At 43.1% G+C, this 9,058-nt stretch overlaps 1 protein-coding gene across 1 annotated transcript in view; it reads right to left on the bottom strand.

Annotated features, from left to right (window-relative positions):
* Positions 1–1,774, bottom strand: part of c1qtnf4 (C1q and TNF related 4) — a 29,049-nt gene extending 27,275 nt beyond the window's left edge. Inside the window, exon 1 of the mRNA XM_031848628.1 lies at positions 1,622–1,774. The gene's annotated coding sequence lies outside the window, so the exon portion shown is untranslated. The remainder of the gene's footprint in view (positions 1–1,621) is intronic.
* Positions 1,775–9,058: the final 7,284 nt, after the last annotated feature.

Genomic DNA, 9,058 nt, shown 5'->3' with positions numbered 1-9,058 from the left:
ATGGTCTCAATCTCTAGTTTCAAGTCTTCTTCAATACAGCATGATGTTCATTTAGTACATTATGGTCCATTTAGAGTCAAACAGACCATAAAGCAGGGTATGCTTTAGGGCGGGGCTACACAGTGATTGACAGGTCTCTACTAGAGACGTATACGGCATCTGTAATTCTCCACATTCCAAATATGTTAACTTCCGTTCATTGGCTGCAAAAAAACATGGCAATGGCCATAATCCAAGATGGTGACGGAGAAATCACCGAATTTAAGGCTTCAAAGCATCAGTCCACAATTAAGCAGGGTATGATTTAGGGCGGGGCTTGACAGGTTGCTGCCGCTACCAAAAACATAAACTATGTCACTCCACATTCAAAATATGGTAACTTCTGTTCATTGGTTGCAAAAAGCCAAGGTTTGGCAACGGCCGTATTCCAAGATGGCAACGGCTGAATCGTCGAGCTCAAGGCTTCAAAACATCAGTCCACAAACCAATGGGTGACGTCACAATGCTTCTACTTCTTATATCCAGTCTTTGCTTTGGACTGTGTGAGGAAGCCGGAAAAAAAACACTCTATTCAACTGTAAATCCAAGCTGCAATCTTCCTCCAAACTTTTTTCAGAAACCACCTCCCAATCCCACAGGGGAGGAGTTTGAGTGGAGCATTCCTTTAATTGTCATTAAAGTGTGTGTGAGGGTACAACTGCTACATCAGGAGCTGCCTCCGGTCTTCAATTAAACAGGGCAGCAGCTGCTCGACGCAGCCACACAAACACACAGATGCTGTAAGTAACACAAGCATATGCCCCCTTAACAAATATGTAATCTGCACACACTCTGAGCCAGATGATGAATCTGTTGCCCCGCAGCAGCAGCAGATGTGGATTAAGGTACTGCAGACAAATAGGAGTCGACCTCCTGAGCGTGAGAGAAGCCATCTGAAAGATGAGCGAGATCTCATCACCTCAGCGTTATTCACCGCCTTCCCGCTGCCTCGGGGGGCTCTCCGGCATCTCCGCCGCAGATAATGAAAGATAAATAAACCATAGGATATCCGTTGCATGCGCTGCAAACCTACTGTGGCAAAGATGTAGCAAGTGTGTGTGTGTGTGCACAGCTGAAGCATATGAGAAGAGGCAGGTTGTAGCTTCAGCCATCACTCATGACATGAACACATTACAGTATATAAATGTGTGTGTGTGTGTGTGTGTGTGTGTGTGTATATATATATATATATTCAATTATACACACACGTTTCTCCCTCTGAGGTATCGCTGTTTCTGGAGATAAATAATGCATGCTGCTCAGACGCGGCACGACTGCTGAACGCACACACACACACTGTACAGTGCTTTTTTTCACCAGCACGCACGCAAACACACACACACACACACCTCCACACACAACCACTTCATGTGGGAAATGACACTCTTGCATTGGGATGAACGAGGCTCGTTCTGGACTCTTTTTGTGTTGTCATTCGTCCCTCAGGATGAAATGCTCCGGCGTTGCGTGCCTGCACACTCATAACTTGAAGTTAATCTCTTTCACCTTCACACCTGGATGTCAGCATCATAGTAAAAAAAGGGCGTTGAAAAGAGCTAAAGAAGAAGAAGAGTTGTCTCACCTGGATGTATGTATGTATGCGTGTTCGGTAGCTTCTGTCCTGGTTGTGTGTGAAGCGCCGAGCTGAAACTTCTGTCTCACCAGCGCTGTTGTTGGATCAACCTCCCCTCCCTCTTTACACTCTCTCTCTCTCTCTCTCTCTCTCTCTCTCTCTCTCTCTCTCTCTCTCTCTCTCTCCCTCCCCTCCCCTCTCTCACCCTCCTTGCTCTTTTTTTCCCTGTCACTCGCTGTTTTTTCTCCATCTGTCTCTTTCTCCCTCCTTCAGTGTCTTTCCCTCAATGTGAAGCTGTTTTTGAAGCTGCATTAGGCAATATTATATATTTATATTATATATTTATATATATGCTTAGGGGATGTTGTGATAAAATGAGGTTTTGGAGGTGCAATGCGTACCACTGCAGTGAAGCTGCTGGTTAGATGCTGTTAAATTAGAGCCTAGAGTGTGTGTGTGTGTGTGTGCAAAAGTGTTTGTGTGTGTGTGTGTGTGTGTGTGTGTAAACAGATAAATAGGAGGGAGGAGACAGCCGTGCCATAATAACTGTTGGGCTTCGCAATGTGGCGACAGCGCTGCCAACTTCCTCCCTCCTGCTCATTGTTGGGAGTCATTATCTCACCTCTGGGAGGGGGGGTGAGGCGGGGGGACACAGAAGAGAGAGAGAGAATACATGTAATGCTCTCAAATTGAAATTCATCCTACCCCCGTCTCCCTTTATAATCTCCTTCAAATTCCTCAGTCTGTTGCTCGCTCATATTTAAATGAGCACTTGACTGAATCCCTCCTGTGCTTTCTGCTTTTCTTGGCTGGCGTTTGGCAAGCTACCGCCGCGCTCTGCTGCATCCACACGTCCGTTGGATAGCTTCCTCGGCAAACTGGCGCGCTCTTTTGTTTCTATGTGTTGGCCAACACACAGAAATAGAATTAAAAAGAGTGGGAAGCACGGCCGGGCAATGAGGCTAAACGGGTCTAATGGGCAGTCTGGGGATGTAGGGGGGGGGGGGGTTAATGGTGTGGACATGTCCAAACTGACAGAAGGTTCTGTTTACTCTTCTCACATATCCTTGTGAGAGTTTGTTACTCACACACAGTGGTGGGCCGTCAGGGCCTGCAAGGCCTTCTCTGCTGGCCTAAACAGAATCACAAAGTTATAGCTATTTTATAATTTAATATTTTTTCTTAAATACACTACATGTATTATAATTTATACAAATATTTTTCCCATTCTCTTATTTTCTCATTGCACAGCTACTGTCTTCCTCAGTTGCTCTGCTTCCAGTGCAGCTTGTTTTAAGTAGAGCTTTTATCCAATCAGATTTCACCTCTGTGTCTCTAGGCAAGAAGAGAGGCCAGAGGCCTGCAGACTCACGAGTGAATCCCTTTGCAGTTTAAGTGAATGGGGACGATATTGTTGATTGTCATAGTCTTCAACCAATCAGATCTTTAGTTTGACATGTTGGGCGTATTCTTTGACGTGCCAGAGCCTGCTAGCTGGCCTACAAGTATGTGATTGGTCAGTGGGCTAGCCTGACATGTTGGGCGGTGACAATCCCAATATCTGCTGCCTCTGTCGAGCGGACATTTTCAGCCTCAAACGCATTAAACCGTATTCAAGAAATACAACTGGGGAGGCTCGACTGTCTTCACTGGCGTCCATGAATGGAGAAGGACTTCTTACTGGAACTAAAACGCACGGATGTACTGAACAACCGTGAGATTAAACTCTTTATTAACAAAGAAAGGAGGATGGACTTTGTCTTTAAATAGTGAACAGCAGCTCTGGTAAGATAACTGCTCTTGTTTTTACATCTGCAGTAGCTTTAATATGTTTGTTTATATATTATTATTTGTACAACTTGTTTTTATGAAGATTTTTGTTTGGTTTAATATGTGATAGGAACCATTGTTATGTCCAATGTTGCTCTGGGGACATATTTAGCCGTTGCCAACTTGGCGACTTTCTCGCTAAATCTGGCGACTTTCCAAACTCGCGTGGTGACTTTTTTTGTCAAAAGCTACTAGCGACAAATCTAGCGACTTGTTCTGGTGTTGTTGGAGACTTTTCTGGTGTTTTGACTCTGATGTGAAAGCACGTACATTCTGCACTGACGTGAACGAGCAGCGGGAGCTGCCGTGAGCCGCCCCAAAGCACTCACAGGCTACTACTACTCTACTACTACTCTCTCGCGCAGCAGTCCCAGCTGCAGTCAGAGCAGAGAGGCGACACACTCTCGGCGTATTCATGTATCTGCAACTCTGCAGTTAGTGTATTTATAGGTATTGAGCTTCATTTTTACACAAAACAAATAATAACCGTAGCTGTGTTTCAGCTGTAGGACAGTAGTGAAGGCCTAGGTATAAAATGCACGGCCCGCCACTGCATGAAGAGTACCTGATTGCAATAAAGATAACATGTTATTTGATTTGGGCTGAATTAAACCTCATTATTGAATTCCTAAAACAGTGCATTATGTCTCTCTGTGCTAATGAGTTTGGTTAAAGAACAAATCAACAGGAAGCCTTCAGTCTGTCACCTGATTGTTTATTTGTGGTGCTTAAATTAGAGCAGAAATACAATCTTTTATTATCCTCTGTGATGGTTATTGGTTTCAGCAGCCTGTCTTAGTGTCAGATAGACGGCTCAGTCTGAAATTCACAGTACACTTAGTGAGCAGCATCGTCTCTGGTGTTAATCACAGGAATTTGGGAAGCTCACATCAAAGCCTTTTTATTTGGATAAAAATGAGATGGAGGGGAATTAGTGGGATCTTGGCACGAGTGGAAACACCAGACATTTGATTAAAATGACTAAGTATTGCAAAAATGTTTTAATGCTCATTATCGGTGGAAAATCAGGAATGGAAAAACTGACATTGACGTGACAGATACATCACTTGTTAGTGAGCCAATAACAAAGACACGACCACGTTGTCTGACTTAAGTCTGATGTAAGAATGCACTGATTTACTTCTTTTCCCCAAACATTTCAAATACTTATTTAAAATTTAACGCAAATATACTGTGTTATATTTTGCCGTGGTTGGATGTCTAGCATGTAGTCCACAGCAGACTGCAGTTCCCTTTCGCTGCTGGATCCTGTTGAGGTAGTATGACCCAAGGTGTCCGGCCACCATCCGGTTCCTCCCCCAGGTTAACATTGTTAGCTCTGTCAGCAATGTCGATACCACAATGCCTCATAGTTAAAAATAGTAGTAAGTAGTATATCATTGAGTTGCATGTTGCAAGTTATTTTGGTGTACAACGAAGTACAATAGTAACATAATTCAATATGTTTCATATCTAAATATCATACAAATCTTAAACCGTTTGGTGTTTTATTTGGGTGCACCAGTGAATTTACATGAGATATCATACAGACCGTTGTATGAGGATATGTTGATCTTATACAGTCCAAATTATGACACTTCCGTTCTCTTGTTGCAAAAAAGCAAGATGGAAGCGGCCAAAATCCAAGATGGCGAAGGCCAAATGCCGAATTTGAGGCTTCAAATTAGCAGTTTCCGAACCAATGGGTGACGTCACGACTACTACATCCACTTCTTATATATGCACTGGTGATTTGAAAATAGGGCAGGAGCTGAATTAACAACCATTCCCCCTCATGGACGTCCATTTCTGGGCTCTTAAATTCCACCATCTGCCACTTTCAGCTGGTGTTTTACCATGAGACCAGCGTACAGGACAGACTCGGCTAATGACCCGTCCCAGCTATCAGTTAATGATGGGAGAAGACGGGCAAATTGGTCCCAATGTCCCCCTCATTTTCTTTTTCCCGATTGCCATTTTATCTCCGCCTCTACCCTTGCTGTCAGTCTTTTACAGACTATCTGCCTGCCTCTACGTGGTCATTAATCCCTCCATCCACTTGGGATTAGCCAATTAACCTATAGCCGGTGTAAATGTGCCAAGCAGAGAGATGAACAGTGCCTGGCTCTCTCTATCTGTGAGTGTGGGAAAAGGGAAGAGCCTGTGTTTCTGTTGCTCTTGGTGAGTGAATGTCAGAGTTGTCTTCGCTGGCATTAATTAGTGAGAAAAGCATCTGCTGCAAATGCAACTGCTAGTCCAAAAAGCCTTTGAAATGCCATCTCTCAGAATACAAAATTTTTAGCGTGGAGCATGTGGAAAAACACAAGAGGCAGATATAGGAATATTTCATCATGAACACAAACGGCAGAGTTTTTTCCCCAGTGTTGAAATTAAGACTCGTCTTCAGATAGAAGGTGACTTGGTGCGTAGGCAGCTCCAGGCAAACAAAGCAGCATCTGTGGAAAGAGGGATACGGCAATAAGCCTGCAACATGACATCTTCATCCTCCCTGACAATCTGTTTTCTTACAGCTCCATGTCTCCCAGAGAGACCGATGGAGGGAAGGGATGGATGGATGAATGCATGGATTAGGTGACAGTGGACAGATATGTGAGGAAACAATTAGAGGGTGAGAAACACGGGGAAATAAAGATGGCTGAATTCCGTGTAGAACAATTAAGCGGGCGAAACCATAATTTAACACAGTCATATTTTCTAAAAAACCCTCTGTAATCGAGGTTGAATACAGGCCTGGTACTTGATCAGAGTCCGTCTCTGTGGCTGTGAATTATTTGACTGCCTGGATATCTCTTTTTAAATTTCACTGCAGTGATTTTGGTTTTTGTAAACTCTTTGTGCTCTGAACAAAGTTAAGTAGTCAAAGGTACAAGTACAAATTTCAGGGAGGAAGTTAAGTTTCCCTTTTCAATGAGCCCACATAGAATGGGTTACATACTGTAGTGATTACAGTCTGTTCCTTTACAACATTCAATATTTGGAGCACATTGTGCTGTTCAATTTCTTATTCCACTGGTAAAATGGAGGTTAGGAAGCTACCCTAATAAGTTCAAATTAAAATGGCAATCATCAATGACTCTCATTGTTGTTAGATAGTGAGTTAACATACATTAACTCACTATCTAACGCCAAAGGAGGTAATGTGATTGAGCCTATGGCCAACAAATGAAAGTATTGCAAACGGGGTGTCTGTGGCAATGTATCTGGAAAAAATCTGAAGTATAGCTACTTTAAAAAGTTGAAGCTAGTAAGCTTGCTAACGTTAGCACTGATTCCCACAAGATGGCATTTGGTTAGTTGTAACCTCAGCCCTTTCTAACCTGGGATTCGAATCATGACTTGCAGTAAATGACGAACAAAGTCTCTGAGAGATCTACAGACTTCTCAAGTCACGAATGGGACAAAGCAAAGGCTTACATTGGCCCGCTAGCTGGTTAGCTGGTTAGCTAGCTGTAACTGTTGAAATTGAAGTGGTATTCAGAATTATTTTGTGCCTAATCACACAGTTATAGTCTTTTTGGTAATTGACCAAAATACAGAATCAAAACAAAGATTAAAGATAATAACGATTTCTTAACAAAAATGTAAATTTCCGATCTGCCACATTAAAATCCTCCGGGACGCTGCAGTGCTGGCTGGTTGATTGAGTGGTGGTGTGCGTGTTCGCATATCACAATGCTTACAAAGTGTCTTTTCCCCAGCCTGTGTGGAAACGTGAGTATAAGTTGATAAATGATTGAGCTCCTCCACGGCACTGATGTAGGAGGCTGGTTTCATTAAAGGATCCCGGTTTCCCTCCGGCTAATTATTCATCACAGCGATCCACGAGCTCTTCACACTCCATCTCAACCTCCGTGGAGGGAAGTCGTGCATTCCACCATCATGAATTTTTCAAATATCTCTACATTGAGTTGCTTTTGATTTGATGGTGATTTGTAGTGTTTACATTTTTAATTACTGTATCTATGCATCTATCTAGGATATTTGTAATATCTTAAATTGCTTTTTTAAATGAGATATGGATCCAAGATATGAGCCACATCTCATACTTAACTTCCTCATTGTCAAAAGACAGATGGCAGCAAGTCGTGTGTTGTATTCATAGGCAGTTTACGTATGCGTTTGCATACTAAGCAGTTTGCCTTCCTGCAGCCATAAATCATCAATCTGCCTCGCATATTTCAAAAACTCAATTAAGGTTGCAGAGAAACGGAAGTTAGACCTTCTTCAGCTTCTGTAACGTGACGTATTTCACAGTGAAACAGAATAATTCAGCGGGGCACAGTAACAACAGCGATTTAAATCAAAACCAGTGGCATTGGGATGGAGCGCTAAGAAGTGGACGGGCTTAGAGTTTAGCCAATATGGAGCTACAAAAGACTGTTGGCTCCACATACACCTCCGTCACCTGTTATGCTGCATTCCACATTAACTCAGAGATTCCGACTTCACAGCCAAAGATTTCCACTGGAATGCTGCCTGAAGGATTTTCGACTTGGAGAGTTGGACAAACCCCCCATCAATCCCGACTTCAAAATCCAAGATGGCTACTCCATTACCAAGCATGCTCCTGGCTGTCTGATGTCCGGTCACAGAAAAATAAGATGGATGAAGGCAGCGGGAGGTCGCTGACTGTTGAGCCAACGTAGTCACAGAGACCTGGATCCATCGTGGTCCAGGATCAAGCTGCACTTGAGGGGCAGACAGCAGGACAGGAATGTACTACTGTTTTGTTTTGTTTGTCATGCGTTTGTTGTGTCGCAAATGGGCTACATGTGCATTTGGCTGTGCATCCCTGTGTTGCATAATGACAATAAATGATCCTTGAATCCTTGAATTGTAGCGTTGCCAGTACATGCTGTTGAACGCTGCCTGGGCTCCCTCCATGCCGCCAGGCAGCGTCGAGCTGCAAGCCCGCTCACCAACCAGAAATCAACCGTGAATATATATATCATACGACAAGAGATGATGAACAAATGACACATGGACACAGGATTAAAACTGGGAAAATGTATTTTTCACTTCACTAGGACTTCAAGAAAAAAAGCTGTTCTTTAGATTAACCTTCTGCTCACTAATATACTGCAGAAAAAAAGAATAGATTTAGGGCTTTCTTTTTCATCTTCTACAGCAGCGTATGTTAATGCAAAATGAATTTTGCAGGTTCTCGGGGTTGTTATTATTAACATCAAGGGCTTCGGAGAGCGTTGCTTGAGGTTGCAAAGGGGCTCTGTCACCGTGGGCTGCTCTAGTTGTATCATTAGGTCTGTTTTTATGGAGCAGGCTGGCAAACTAAATATAGCTGCACAGTGGGTTCAGTCACACAGCAGAAAGAACAAACCCAGCGCTTGTTGTTGTTGTCGATGGTGATAAACGACTATGATGCTGTGATGTAGATGAGTTACAAACGATGCTTTCCTCAAAGTTACTTAGAAAGAATTCATCTCAGACGTATTGTTGAGATCACTCTGCCTCAAATAATGTAAAACTGAGAAACTTTAGATTGTAACGGTGGCAACAGGAACCGGACAGTTAAAGTTTACAAATGATGAATAAGACAATTGGACTGGCTGTTATTTACTGCTGCTGTTATTGTCT

The sequence above is a fragment of the Anarrhichthys ocellatus genome, unplaced genomic scaffold, assembly GCF_004355925.1.
Source record: "Anarrhichthys ocellatus isolate YVR2014 unplaced genomic scaffold, GSC_Weel_1.0 scaffold8, whole genome shotgun sequence".
Taxonomy (NCBI): domain Eukaryota; kingdom Metazoa; phylum Chordata; class Actinopteri; order Perciformes; family Anarhichadidae; genus Anarrhichthys; species Anarrhichthys ocellatus.
Note: the sequence above shows the minus strand (reverse complement) of the source record. Positions and strands in the feature narration are given on the sequence as shown.